A 16,572-nucleotide genomic window follows, 5' to 3' on the forward strand; every position below is an offset into this window, starting at 1 on the left:
ATACATGTATTCATGTCTATCATTCTCATATATTGTGTGGAAATCTTGAGCCTCGGTTCTGTGGCAACGGTCAACAGCTATTTCTGACCGGAAGGCCGGGCAGCTGTTGGTAGGAATTACAGGCAGAGACGGCAGGATTTCTTGCTGACTAAACTAAACTAGTTACATTATTCACAAATATATTCTATGTTAATCAATCTATTGTTCCATTTATCTATTGTAAGAATGTATAGACAGACATCTACAAATATGTGTACTATTACAGAATGTGCTGTTTACTGTATTAAGACCGGCCATTGCCCATGTGTAGAAATGCACTGATTTGCAGTGATGGGCAGTAGCGACGCTACATAGCTTAACTACATTTCTCAGTAGCGTGATGGTAGCGTCGCTACTTTTGAACCAAGTAGCGTTCTCTGTAGTGCAGCTATTTTTAGAATCAAGTAGTGACGTAGCGTGAGTAAAACGCTACACGCTACTATCCGGAGAAACAGACTATAAAACTTGACTTGACTAAAAAAAAACACCCCGGAGAAAACCCACGATGATTGGTTGGTTGGTTTAGATATGAGTATGACGACTCACGATTGGGTAAGGTTAGGCCAAAACATTACGGGTAGGCCAATCAGAGGCAGGATAGGGCGGGACATGCCACTCCAGCTCCACAAATCAGGAAGTAAAAAAATCAAAACACAGACCATGAATGAATGATGAATGAACCAGTCCGCGCGAAATGGCAGAGGGATTCAATGTTTCCAGGGCTGATGGCATTGATGAAGATGATGTCAATAACAACAATGCCTCTCCATGGCCCTATCTGGAAACATTTATGAGTTTGACTGAAAAAACGCCTAAAACATATGTGTTTAGGTGTTTATTGTGTCAGCCAAAAACGAAGCTGCTCTCAACTTCCCACACGGCCAGCACTAACTTGAGAACACATATTCAGGTGAGCTGATGAAAAGCTTTACATAAACATTGTCAACTGTTCCCAAACAGCACACAAGTCAGTGCACTTTTTGTCAACAGCTTTAACTAACAAATAGCTGCTATCATGTTTCACTGTAGGCAGAAAATTAACAATATTATAGGGGTGGAGAAAAGAAAAAACAAACTAACATAAATAATACATACACTAAGAGGGAAAAGATCACCTAGAGCAGTGGTTCTCAACCTGTGGGTCGGTCAGGACCCCCAGGGGGGGTCCCCACATGATTTTGGGGCCATGGAATGTTTTGTGAGTTACATATTTAAATGCATTTGGTCATTTAGCTGACGCTTTCATTCAAAGCAACTTACAAATTGTGTACAACAAGTCAGCAGGAGTGGTACTGTACATATCTAGCAGCCAAGGATAAGTAGTATCGTTTGTCTAGCAGTGTCGAGCTTGAGTGTTATACTCTGAGTACATACTGTAGTAGTATAGACATATTAGCATAGTTGGTGGTAGTATAGACATGGTAGCATAATAGTAAAATGCAGTAAGACAGTTATTATTAGTTACAATTCTGATATTGAAGAATTTTGGTTGATAAAGTGGGCAGTTTATCCTGTGCTGAAAAGTCTCCATTCCAATAGAGAGAGTATATATTTTGGTGTTTATTTGATTGATTTGGCCTTTTATTTATTACGTTTCCACAGTTCTTTCCTCATACTTTCTTAACATTTTGTACATAATACAAGTTCATGTTAAAATGATGACACAAAAAGCCAGACCGAGGGCTTGTTTCAGTTTTCTAATAAACAATCAAACAGGTCCTACTAATCACCCCAAAGTACCAGAAAATACCCTAAAATACCCCAAAATACCCCAAAGTATACCCCAAAATACCAGAAAATACCAGAAAATACCCCAAAATACCCCAAAGTATACCCCAAAATAACCCAAAGTACCAGAAAATACCCCAAAATACCCCAAAATACCCCAAAGTATACGCCAAAGTACCAGAAAATACCAGAAAATACCCCAAAATACTGCAAAATACCCTAAAATACCCCCAAAGTATACCCCAAAGTACCAGAAAATACCAGAATATCTCCAAAATACCCCCAAAATACCCTAAAATACCCCAAAGTATACCCAAAGTACCAGAAAATACCAGAAAATACCCTAAAATACCCCAAAGTATACCCCAAAGTACCAGAAAATACCAGAAAATACCCCAAAATACCCCAAAGTATACCCCAAAGTACCAGAACATACCAGAAAATACCCCAAAATACCCTAATATACCCCAAAGTATACCCCAAAGTACCAGAAAATACCAGAAAATACCCCAAAATAGCCCAAAATACCCCAAAGTACCAGAAAATACCCCGAAATACCCCAAAGTACCCTAAAATAACCCAAAATACCCCAAAGTACCCCAACATATCCCCAAATACCCCAAAGTGCCTGGAAATATACCACTAAGTACCACAAAATACCTAAAATGAAAAACTAAAATGTGCACATTTTGTGTAATAGTGTGTAATAGTGTAATAGTGTAATAGTGTGTAATAGTGTAATAGTGTAATACTGTAATAGTGTGTAATAGTGTAATAGTGTAATAGTGTGTAATAGTGTAAAGTGTAATAGTGTGTAATAGTGTAATAGTGTGTAATAGTGTAATAGTGTAATAGTGTGTAATAGTGTAATAGTGTGCTAGTGTAATAGTGTAATAGTGTGTAATAGTGTGCTAGTGTAATAGTGTAATAGTGTAATAGTGTGCTAGTGTGTAATAGTGTAATAGTGTGTAATAGTGTAATAGTGTGTAATAGTGTAATAGTGTGTAATAGTGTGTGCTAGTGTAATAGTGTAATGGTGTGTAATAGTGTAATAGTGTAATAGTGTGTAATAGTGTAATAGTGTGTACTAGTGTAATTTTGTGTAATGAATGAATGAATGAATGAAAACTTTATTAACAGATTGCAGAATGGGTACAGTGCAGTACAGCTCAATACATACAATTGTTAAGGGGATGCAGACCAGAGAAAGACTTTCGTCTTGTTTCCACCAGGGTCCCCCATTTCCAATTCATCGTAACATATATGACATACATGACATACAGATAGACAGTACTGCTACATCTATACATTTATGACATACCAGATTTGCAATTACAGTACTGTATTTGTGATACAAAAAGAGTCCAGAAAGAAAAGAGTATATACATTAGGCGTAGAAACTGTACATTGGATTGGGTAGGTGGGGGTGGGACTGTACATTGGAGGTGGTTGGGGGGGGGGGGTGTTTTTTGAGAGTGTTTTTGAAAGTGGGTAGTGATTCACATTCCTTTACAGCTTTGGGTAGGGCATTCCACATTGATGTGGCATAATTGCGAAACGTGTTTAGTCCCTTGTTTGAGCCGAATCTGGGTTTAACATGATTTGTGGAGCTCCCTCTGGTGTTGTGATCGTGGTATTCACTGACCTTTGGGAAGTATTTAGTCATGTACATGGGTACCTTGGTCGTGTAGTGTATCTTGTAGACCAGGCCCATTGCAAGTTGCTGTACTCTGTCGTCTACTCTAAGCCATCCTAGGTTGTCAAAGTGGGCAGGGGTGAGGTGGGTTCTAGGAGTAAGGTCAAGCAGTAGTCTGACCAGTTTGTTTTGAGATGTTTGTAATTTTGTTTTTAGCGCCTTTGAGGTGCTTTGGTACCATGAGGTGCAAGCATAGTCGTAGTACCCTTGAATGAGTGCTCCTGCTAGAGTCTTCAGGGTATTCTTGTTTACCAGTGAGGAGATCCGGTACAAGAAACGAGTTCGTTGGTTGACTTTTTTTATTACATTGGATGCCATTTTGTCACAGGAAAGATTTGCCTCTAGGATGGAACCCAGGTAGGTAATATCTTCTTTCCTTGTGACAATATTGTCACCCACTGTAACTGAGAAGCCGTCGGTCTTGCTGAGTTTGTTATTTGAACCGAAGAGAATGGACTCTGTTTTGCCCATGTGTAATGATAGTTTGTTATCAGCGAGCCATATGCAGATTTTGCTTAGTTCTGAGCTGAGGGTTTTTTCAACCTGTAATTTGTTCTTGTCAGAGACCAGCAGGGCTGAGTCGTCCGCAAACAGGAACAAGTTGCAGTCACAAGCTGACGACATGTCATTTGCATAAATTAGGAACAGTAGCGGACCTAGTATGCTTCCTTGTGGAACACCACAGTTTACTGTGAGGGGGGGGGATAGGGTACCGTTTACCTCCACCATCTGCTCTCTCCCCTCCAGGTAGGATTGCATCCAGCTCACTGATAGACTATCAAAACCAATTGCTTTTAGCTTGTCAATCAGAATGGTGTGATTGACAGTGTCGAAGGCCTTTTGTAGGTCCAGCATGACCATGCCGCAGTATTTGCCCGCGTCCACCTCTTGTTTGATGTGGTCGTTTAAATAGAGAAGGCATGTGTCAGTGGAGTGGGATGTTCTGAAGCCAGATTGGAATTCGTAGATTAGATTTTTTTCCGCAAGGTATTTTTCGACCTGTTCGTATACAATTTTTTCCATGACTTTCGAGATGGAGGTAAGGATAGAAACAGGGCGGTAGTTGCCTGGGTCTAATTTACTGCCTTTTTTGTGCAGAGGGGTCACTCTCGCTATTTTGAAGTCCTTGGGGACGTGTCCCTGTTTTATAGAGAGGTTTATTATGTGTGTGATGACTGGGGTGATGGCGGCTGCTGAGTCTCCGAGGAATTTGGAGGGGATGTTGTCATGGCCAGTGGCCTTGTTAGGTTGGAGGGCGCTCAGTTTTTTGAGTACCTCATCTGTTGTTACCATTTCCAGTTTGAAGTCGTCTTTGTGGACCCCTAGGTTTTTGTAGTAAGCTACTATGTGTTCTACCCCATAATGCCCTGAGTGGGAGGGTAGTTTGTTTACCAGTGTTGTGGCTATGTTTGTGAAGAAACTATTTAAGTAATTGGCTACATCCAGCTTTTCTGTGATGAGCGTGTTGTCCGTCTTTATGTTTATGTTTGAGAATCTGGTTTTAAGTTTTTTACTGCAGCCTAGTTGGTTATTGAGTAATTTCCAAAGTTCACGCGGTTTGTTTTTGTTTTCCTCGGTTTTGTCATTGATGAATTTTTTCTTTGCTGTTTTGATCATGGAGTTTACATCATTTCTTAGTCTGTTTCTTTGCAGTTTGAGTTCAGTCACGTGGGCTTGGAGTTCACTGCTCGTGCTTATGTTAAGCTTTGACTGACTTTTACGAAACTCAGAGCATTTTTTGTCTCTGGTTTTCATAGTGTGTAATAGTGTAATAATGTAATAGTGTGTAATAGTGTAATAGTGTAATAGTGTAATAGTGTAATGGTGTGTAATAGTGTAATAGTGTAATAGTGTGTAATAGTGTAATAGTGTGTAATAGTGTAATAGTGTGTAATAGTGTGTAATAGTGTGTAATAGTGTGTAATAGTGTGCTAGTGTAATAGTGTAATAGTGTGTAATAGTGTGTAATAGTGTAATCGTGTGCTAGGGTAATAGTGTAATAGTGTGCTAGTGTGTAATAGTGTAATAGTGTGTAATAGTGTAATAGTGTAATTTTGTGTAATAGTGTGTAATAGTGTAATAGTGTGTAATAGTGTAATAGTGTGTAATAGTGTAATAGTGTAATAGAGTGTAATAGTGTAATAGTGTGTAATAGTGTAATAGTGTAATAGTGTGTACTAGTGTCTATTACACTATTACACACTATTACACTATTACACACTATTACACTATTACACACTATTACACTATTACACTATTACACACTATTACACTATTACACACTATTACACTATTACACACTATTACACTATTACACACTATTACACTATTACACACGAATACACTATTACACTATTACACACTATTACACACTATTACACTATTACACACTATTACACTATTACACTATTACACTATTACAAACTATTACACTATTACACTATTACACACTAGCACACTATTACACTATTACACTAGCACACTATTACACACTATTACACACTTACACACTATTACACTATTACACTAGCACACTATTACACTATTACACTATTACACACTATTACACTATTACACTATTACACACTATTACACTAGCACACTATTACACACTATTACACACTATTACACACTATTACACTATTACACACTATTACACTATTACACACTAGCACACTATTACACTATTACACACTATTACACACTATTACACACTATTACACTATTACACTAGCACACTATTACACTTTTACACACTATTACACACTATTACACTATTACACACTATTACACTATTACACACTATTACACTATTACACACTATTACACTATTACACTATTACACTATTACACACTATTACACTAGCACACTATTACACACTATTACACACTTACACACTATTACACTATTACACTAGCACACTATTACACTATTACACAATATTTTACACTATTACACACTATTACACTATTACACTATTACACACTATTACACTATTACACACTATTACACTATTACACTATTACACACTATTACACTATTACACTAGCACACTATTACACTATTACACACTATTTTACACTATTACACACTATTACACTATTACACTATTACACACTATTACACTATTACACACTATTACACTAGTACACTATTACACACTATTACACTATTACACTAGCACACTATTACACTATTACACACTATTACACACTATTACACACTATTACTCTATTACACTATTACACACTATTACACTATTACACTATTACACACTAGCACACTATTACACTATTACACACTATTACACACTATTACACTATTACACACTATTACACTATTACACTATTACACTATTACACACTATTACACACTATTACACTATTACACACGATCACACTATTACACTATTACACACTATTACTACTATTACACTATTACACTATTACACACTATACTTATGGGTATTTTGGGGTATTTTCTGGTATTTTCTGGTACTTTGGGGTATACTTTGGGGGTATTTTAGGGTATTTAGGGGTATTTTGGTGTATTATCTGGTATTTTCTGGTACTTTGGGGTATACTTTGGGGTACTTTGGGGTATTTTGGGGTATTTTCTGGTATTTTCTGGTACGTTGGGGTATACTTTGGGGTATTTTGGGGTACTTTGGGGTATTTTGGGATATTTTCTGGTATTTTGGGGTATACTTTGGGGTATTTTGGGGTATTTCTGGGGTATTTTCTGGTACTTTGGGGTATTTTGGGGTATACTTTGGGGTATTTTGGGGTATTTTGGGGTATTCTCTGGTATTTTGGGGTATACTTTGGGGTATTTTGGAGTATTTGGGGTATTTTCTGGTATTTTCTGGTATTTTCTGGTACTTTGGGGTATACTTTGGGGTATCCTCTTACTGTCTCTTCAAGGTCAAATGAACTGAACCCGACAGATGAACACAGTGTTGTCTGGAGGAACACAGTGTTGTATGGATGAACAGTGTTGTCTGGATGAACACAGTGTTGTCTGGATGAACACAGTGCTGTCTGGATGAACACAGTGTTGTCTGGATGAACACAGTGGGTCTCATTCTCCAAGGAGTTATTTTTGAAGACTTATCTTGGAACCACTGAGACAGAATCAATAACAAGTTCACCCTGAGTCCCGAACGTGCTGGTAATATGTCTTAAGTGGCTGAAACGGTCGCACAAATGATATGATCTGATATCTGCTTGGCGAATGTGATTCTGTCTTAAACTCAAAAGCGCGTTCCCGTTCAGGTTATTTGCATACAAAACAACGCCTCCAGAGCTCCTTATAAGGCAAAGTTATGACGCAGCTGTGTGGAAATGGATGCGGAAGCGCTTTGCGAGTCTTGCGACCCATCGAAATTAGATTAGATTAATGTATTGTCATCATAATACAGCTTGTGGCACACCTGCCGCAGCGCACGCACGCACACACACACACACACACACACACACACACACACACACACACACACACACACACACACACACACACACACACACACACACACACACACACACACACACACACACACACACACACACACACACACACACACACACGCGCGCAGTGTACTGTAGTCTACGGCGTAATGAATGAACGTAGCAGTGGCGGCTGGTCAATGGGGGCACTAGAGCGCCGCCCTCCCTGGTGAAAAGAGAGAAGAAGAAGTTTTTTTTTCTTTTTTTTTTAGCCATATAAGTCAAATAAACATGTTTAAAATGAATAATATTTACTCATTTTAAGTATGTTTGTGTTTCCAATGAACAGGAAGTGAATGTCTGCTAGAGAATAATACCGCCTCTATACTTTCCATAGCCGCATTTCTCCTGGGCTAGACGCATAGCGCTCACAATGGGCGTGCACTGGTTTCATCGCTGTACTGTCACAGCCAATCAGTGCGTAATTCGCTGTGCGTTGAAATATGATGTATTATGATGGAAACCGGGCGCGTTTTGAAGCGGTCTATATCATTCTAAGCAAGCAGCGTCAATAATTTCCATAGCCGCATTTCTCGGAGACGCTCTCTGATTGGCCGACGTCAGTTTCTACACTGGGAAAGCCTAGCCACTCTTCGTTCGAAGTAGGTTTGGTAACGTTAGAGTTTGCGTGACGGCAAGTTCTTTCGACGGTTAAGCTTAGGCACTCTTTCAAAGTTGGTTAAGGTTAGAGTTTGTCTTAGAGCAGGGCGATAGAACGCCAGGTAGTTTGCAGGCTGTTCGACGCGGAAATGGGCAAAGACAGACTCATTCATTCATTCATCACAGTACTGTTGTGTTGTGCTAACAAGCTAATAGCTGGATGCAGTCTGGACAGAGTGGATATACATCAACGGTCTGGGACTGTGGGACAACAGTGGACATAATTATACACTTTATCAAGCCCTCCTCGACCACGTAAACAGTGAGTTAATTCGGTCTCTCTCTCTCTCTCTCTCTCTCTCTCTCTCTCTCTCTCTCTCTCTCTCTCTCTCTCGCTCTCTCTCTGTTGTTGTTATTTTGACGCATAATGGATGAATGAATGAATAGAACTTGTTTAAAATGACAAGATATATATATATGTGTTCATTATTGCATTGATCATACGTGTACTAGTGTAGTAACTCGACTTAACGTTGGTAACGTTATGTCGTCAGCTGTCCACTTGGTCAGCTGTGAGCTGTCCGCTTGCCCCCCTTCACCCACCCCCCACCCGATACCACCCAAATGTAATTCACACCGGCCGCTACTGGAACGCAGTATAGGCTTATTATTCCATTAATGCCTACTGTGTAATGAATGAACGCAGTATAGGCTTATTATTCCATTAATGCCTACAGTGTAATGAATGAACGCAGTATAGGCTTATTATTCCATTAATGACTTGTTGCATTAGGATTTAGTAGATACTATATGCTCTGTGCTACGTACAGTATAGGTACAGTCTGTACTTATACTGTACAGGGCAGAGGCAGAGCATATATAGTATCTACTAAATCCTAATGAAACAAGTAACTAGAATATATTACGTCTATACTGTTCATTAGACACGTAGGCCATACTGGCGCACACAAGACTTGCTATTTCCATGCGATTAGCTTTAGTTCTTATTTATTTATTTATTTATTTATCCACTGTCATTTCAGTGTTGGTGTATAGGCTATATAGTGTATTTCAATATAAGTTTAATTGATTAATGATATATTCGAAGGAATGCAGGTGTATAGCTATATCAACCCCCTCCAATGTACAGTAAATGACCAAGTATGCTTTTGTCAATATTCCAATGTACAGTTTTGCTTGTACAGTGTCCCCCACCCACCCCTCCTACCCAACCTCCTCCAACAGTTTCTACGTCAAATGTATATACTCTCTTTTCTGGAATCTTTTTGTATCACAAACAGTACTGTATTTGCAAATCTGGTATGTCATAAATGTATAGATGTAGCAGTACTGTCTATCTGTATGTCGTGTGTGTCATATACTGTATGTTATGATGAATTGAAAATGGGGGACCCTGATGTAAACAAGACGAAAGTCTTTCTCTGGTCTGCATCCCCTTAACAATTGTATGTAATTGAGCTGTACTGTACTGTACCCATTCTGCAATCTGTTAATAAAGTTTTCAATCAATCAATCAAACAAAGGTCTGTCCCATTGTATACCAATCAATGGGATAAATTGCATGTTGACCTGCATTATTTCAAATGTATATAATTAATTATTAAAACAGATGTGTACCAAATAAGAAATACAAATTCCACAGAAGGCATTAAATAAATATTATTTTCAATAATTTCACAATAATTGCATAATTGTGTTTGAATATCTGAGTAATTAAAGTAATTATACATTTGTCCAAAATAGCTGGTTCAGATATGGTTAAGCAGCTGCCCCGACATCAAATGCGTAATTTCTTATCTTACAAATATTGTCATATTTATTTTAATTATGATTAAGTAATTAATTCCAAGGAGGCCTGTAGTGTTAACATGAAGGAATCACTATGAGAACACAGGGTCTCATTCCCAAACATTTTTCAAAGATATATTCTGGAAGACTTATCTTGGAACCACTGAGACATAATCTATGACAAGTACAATCTGAGTCCTGAATGTGCTGGTAATATGTCTTAAGTGGCTGTAAAGGTCGCACAAATTATATTATCTGATATCTGCTTGGAGAATGGCATTCTGTCTTAAACTCGAAAGCGCGTTCCCGCTCAGCTCATTTGCATACAAAACAACACCTCCATAGCTGTTAAGGCAACTGGTGACACAGCTGTGTGAAATGGCATGGCGGAAGTGCTTTGCGAGTCTTGCGAGCCGCGTGATTACGAAACCTAGCATCAGTCAGTGCCAATCAGAGAGCGTCTCCGAGAAATACGGCTAGGTTTGTTAATCACGCTTGCGCCCATCAAAACTAGATTAGATTAATGTATTGGCATCATATACAGCTTGCGGTACACACCTGCCGCAGCGCGTGCGCACACACACACACACACACATGCGCACGCAGTACTGTATATGAATGAATGAATGACATATAATATATATAGCCTACGGCGGGCGTAATGAATGAACGCAGTATGGCTTATTATTCCATAATTAAGCCTATAGGCTACTGTTCATTCGTAGGCGCACACAACACTTGTTATGGAATATTAATGCAGTCTATTTACACCGATTAGCTTTAGTTCTTATTTATTTATCCACCGTCATTTCAGTGTTGGTGTATAGGCTATATAGTGTATTTCAATATAAGTTTAATTGATTAATGATATATTCGAAGGAATGCAGGTTTATAGCTATATCAACCCCCTCCAATGTACAGTAAATTATCAAGTATGGTTTTGTCAATATTCCAATGTACAGTTTTGCTTGTACAGTGTAAGTCTATCCCCCACCCACCACTCCTACCCAACCTCCTCCAATAGTTTCTACGTCAAATGTACTCTCTTTTCTGGACTCTTTTTGTATCACAAACAGTAGCCTACTGTATTTGCAAATCTGGTATGTCATAAATGTATAGATGTAGCAGTACTGTCTATCTGTGTCGTGTGTGTCATATATGTTATGATGAATTGAAAATGGGGGACCCTGATGTAAACAAGACGAAATTCTTTCTCTGGTCTGCATCCCCTTATGTAATTGAGCTGTACTGTACTGTACCCATTCTGCAATCTGTTAATACATTTTCAATCAATCAATCAATCAAACAAAGGTCTGTCCCATTGTATACCAATCAATGGGATACATTGCATGTTGACCTGCATTCTTTCAAATGTATATAAATAATCATTAAAACAGATGTGTAACAAATAAGAAATACAAATTCCACAGAAGGCATTCAATTATTATTATTTTCAATCATTTCACAATAATTGCATAATTGTGTTTGAATATCTGAGTAATTATTTGTCCAAAATAGCTGGTTCAGATATGGTTAATCCAGCTGCCCTGTGATCAGATGAATCCATATTATTTATTTTTCCGACATCAAATTCGTAATTTCTTATCGTACAAATATTGTCATATTTATTTTAATTATGTAATTAAGTAATTAATTCCAAGGAGGCCTGTAGCGTTGACGTGAAGGAATCACTATGAGAACACAGTCTGTCAAGTTATAATAACATTTTAAATTAGTCAATCAATCATGAGATTTGATCGTGGGCTGAGAGCATATTTAAGTGTGCTCCTCAGCACTCTTAGATCTGCTCTCAAATAAGATCTCACGAAATATTTTGTCGTAACTTCGTTCGAGAATGAGACCCAGTGTTGTCTGGATGACCAGAATTTAACTACAGTATAAAAAAAAAAGTAAAAAGATTAAAGACTAAACACCATACAAATATACAGTATACAAATTAAAGTACAAAATGCAAACAATGCAAAAATGCTAAATTAGGTAGAGATGTAGTGGACATATTTTAGTAATACATAGATACAATATGGTGTAATGTTAAAAAGTGTTTATATTGTATAACGTAAATGTTAGAGGTGAGTGTTTGTTTAAAGTGAGTGTGTGCATGAGGATGTGTGTGCAGTGAATGTAGAGGGATGGGTTAGTGTTGCATAGAGTCATTGAGCATCCTGATGGCCTGGTGGATAGAAGCTTCTTTTCAGTCCGTCTCTGTACTGGCCCTGAGTAGCGCTTGTCTGACCACAGCAGTGCAACAAGGCAGTTGTTTTGGTGGCTAGAGTCTCTGACTATTCTCTTAGCCTTGGCCCTGCAACACCTAGTCTAAATGTCCTGGAGAGTGGTTTGATCAGTTTTTATAGTATAGTTTGTTGATTACTTTAGATGCAGTAATGGTCTTTTTCTTTTCTATTCTATCTTTATGTATTATTTATCCCTAAACTCTGCATCTTCTGAAACCTGCCCACTTTATCAACCAAAAACACACTTCTTCAATATCTGAATTGTAACTGTTTTACTTAATTTTTCCTAGTATGCTACCATGTATATACTACTACCAGTACCAACTATGCTAATATGTCTATACTACTACAGTATGTACTCAGAGTATAACACTCAAGCTTGACACTGACAAACAATACTACTTATCCTTGGCTGCTAGATATGTACCACTCCTGCTGACTTGTTGTACACAATTTGTAAGTTGCTTTGAATGAAAGCGTCAGCTAAATGACCAAATGTATTTAAATATGTAACTCACAAAACATTCCATGGCCCCAAAATCATGTGGGGACCTGACCCACAGGTTGAGAACCACTGCCTAGGTGATCTTTTCCCTATTTTTTTTTCTTTTCTCCACCCCCATAATATTGTTCATTTTCTGCCTACAGTGAAACATCATCATGATAGCAGCTATCTGTTAGTTAAAGCTGTTGACAAAAAGTGTACTGACTTGTGTGCTGTTTGGGAACAGTTGATTTTCATCAGCTCACCTGAATGTGTTCTCAAGTTAGTGCTGGGCGTGTGGGAAGTTGAGAGCAGCATAATGTTTTAGGCGTTTTTTCAGTCAAACTCATAAATGTGTCCAGATAGGGCCATGGAGAGACATTGTTGACATCGAATCCCTCTGCCATTATTTTGCGCGGACTGGTTCATGTAATCTGTTAAATTGCATTCATTCATTCTCATTCAGTGGTCTGCGTTTCGACTTTCACTTCCTGATATGCGGGTTGGAGTCCCGCCCTATCCTGCCTCTGATTGGCCTACCCGTAATGTTTTGGCCTACCATACCCAATCGTGAATCGTCATACTCATATCTAAACCAACCAACCAATCATAGTGGGTTTTCTACGGGGAGTTTTTTTTTCTCCTCACAAATCTTTACAGTCTAGAGTCTAGACTGTTTCTCCCGACAGTAGTGTGTAGCGTTTCCTCGTTGCTACGTCACTACTTCGTTCTATAAATAGCTCCGCTACAGACACCGCTAATTGGTTCAATTGGAAGTTTAATGTACCATTTTATGTTGTACATGCAGGTCTACAAGATGTGCAGTCACCAGGAAAAACACTACAGCTGTTTTATTTCATATCTTTTATAGGTATGTGGCTCCATACATAGTGCAAATATGTTATTCAACGTTATATTTCTTGTTCACGTATACTGTTGCATTTCCTGCTATGTCCAGCAGGTTGTGCAAGTTTACCAATTTGGTTTATATACCTGCAAGTATATTGTATTGTATTGGAAAGTAATGGGTTTGTTATTTTAATTGTTATGAGAATGTAAAATACATAAATACTGTGTCATTGAGACATTATGAAAAGAGCAGTTCTGTACCCGTCTGCTGAGGTGTACAAGATGTGCAGTGACCAGGAAAAACACTACAGCTGTTTTATTTCATGTCTTTTATAGGCAATAAACGGTCGAAAGCAGTTCCGTCTCTTCAATCTCTGATCAATTGAAGACTGTTACACTGGTGCCGTGACCTTCTGGATCTTCAAGATCAGCTTGACGCCGATCGCCGTGGATGCTGTGTGCCTGTCCAGATTTGTGTACAAGATCAGTGTGTGGTCAGATCTGTAACTAGTATATTGGTCAGAGCGAAGTGTTTTCACTCCCATACATAGAGTGACGATTATTTTTGTTTTGTTTTGTTAAAAAGAAAGAAAAAAAAGATATATAATTATTATTTTGATTATAATTTTCTTTTTCTTTATTTTGATTTCATTTTTTTCATTTAGTATTCCGTAATTTAACACAACGCAAGTACTTATAATGGCTGAGGGGGGAGTTGATGACGATAGGGTGGATACTTTTGCCAGTCCAGTCCTATCAATGGGAAGAGGTTTGGCGTTTAGTGGCTATACTGGCGGCAGTGATGTCACCAGAAAGTTTGATAGGGGGGTGCGGCATTCCCGGTCCATGGCTGACAGCGGTAGGGGTACAGGGTTAAGTCAGAGCCCAGGTTGTGCTCCTGTTGGGCAGTTCATGGGGGAGGGTCCTCACACTTCTACACCTAGTAGTGATGCTGATGCTATGAACCACCTCACAGATATGGTAGGGCAGTTAGGTGTCCAGATTGGCAAGTCTATAGTCGCAAAGTTGATGTCATCTGGTGTAATAAACATGAGTGGCGATCCCCAGAATACTTCACATAGTCAGAATACTCACAGGGAAGCTACCAGGCAGGAAGCCCCACATGTGACAGTTCAGGTTAGGCCAGACAGAGAACCCCAGACATTCAGAGGTGACGGTTCTGAAGTGTTCAGTTCAGGAGTGGATTGACATGACTAAGTCTCTTCTCAGGAAACAGGCGATACCTATGCCTGAGCAGGCTGATGAGATTCTGAGTCGTTTAAGGGGTAAAGCTAGAGATGTTGTGAGGATCGGCCTACGTAGTGATCCATCGCTTGATGCCAATAGAGACCCTGGGCTGATTTACAATATCCTCCTTCAGTACTTCAGTGATGCATCCTCATGTCTCCCTCTTTCGGACTTCTATGCCACCCTGCCCAAACTCAGAGAAAACCCAGTCGATTACTGGATTAGATTGAACAAGGCAGCAGACCTAGCTATTGAGGGTCTGGGCAGACAGGGCAAGCAAGCAGGGAACATGAGTGATGAGGTGGCGCTCATGTTTGTGAAACATTGTCCTGACCCAGAGTTATCCTACACTCTGAAATGTAAGCCAATCCATGAATGGACCTCACGAGATGTACAGATGAGGATTGATTATTACCAGAGGGAGTTGAGGGCTAGCAGCAGAGTCAGTGGGGCTGTGCAGTTAAAGAGTCACACCACCACTGTCCTCCATGAGCAGTCTAGCTCATCACCAGCCAGTTTGTCAGTACCTGAGCAGTGCCACATCCAGAGTCCTATCTTTCTCTCTCTTCAAGCCCAACGCCAGGAGTGTCATACTCCTTACCTCTCTCCTTTTTCTGTCCCAGTTCAAGGAGAGATCTGCCATGTTCCACGCCCCACCTCTACGGCAGTTGTTGCTCAGAATCTCCAGCAGTCGGAGGAGAGGCTTCTTAGTCGTATGGTGGACATGTTTCAGGGGATAATGGAGAAAATGCAGCAGTGCAATGTCGCTACTCCAATGCGAGGTGGGAGGTTCCCACGTACCCCTGGAGGGGGACGTCCCAGGGAGCAAGCTTGTTGGGTCTGTGATGACTCTAGTCATAGCACCATTTCACACTGCATGAATGAGAGACTGTGTTTCATCTGTCTGGCCCCTGGGCATACAAAGAGGGACTGCCAGGCCAATAAGTCCTCCCAACCTCAGTTTGGGGGAAACTAACTCACCTGTATGTGAAGGGAGGCAGTACAGGTCCTGACGTGAACTCCCAAACGAGTTATATATCTGATGCTGAGACGGTTTATACGTCTGTGAAGGATTCAAGTGATGACTCAGAAGTTGTTGTGTATCAGAACATACACAGAATTAGCAGCAGTGACAGTCTTTTTTATACGCCTGTGGGTGTGGGTGGTACAACAACACTGGGTGGCATGCTGGACAGCGGGTCCATGGCTTGTAGCATCAGCGAGGTAGCAGAGATGAAGCTGAGGGAGGCTGGAGTGATAACTGAGCACAACCAGATCAATGTGAACGTGGTCCTTGTTGGATGTGGTGGACGCCGTGTCAAGCCAAAATCTGCCTTCGATGTGGAGATGGAAGTGTATGG

The sequence above is a fragment of the Notolepis coatsorum genome (genome assembly GCF_963971535.1).
Source record: "Notolepis coatsorum genome assembly, chromosome: 2".
Taxonomy (NCBI): Eukaryota; Metazoa; Chordata; class Actinopteri; order Aulopiformes; family Paralepididae; genus Notolepis; species Notolepis coatsorum.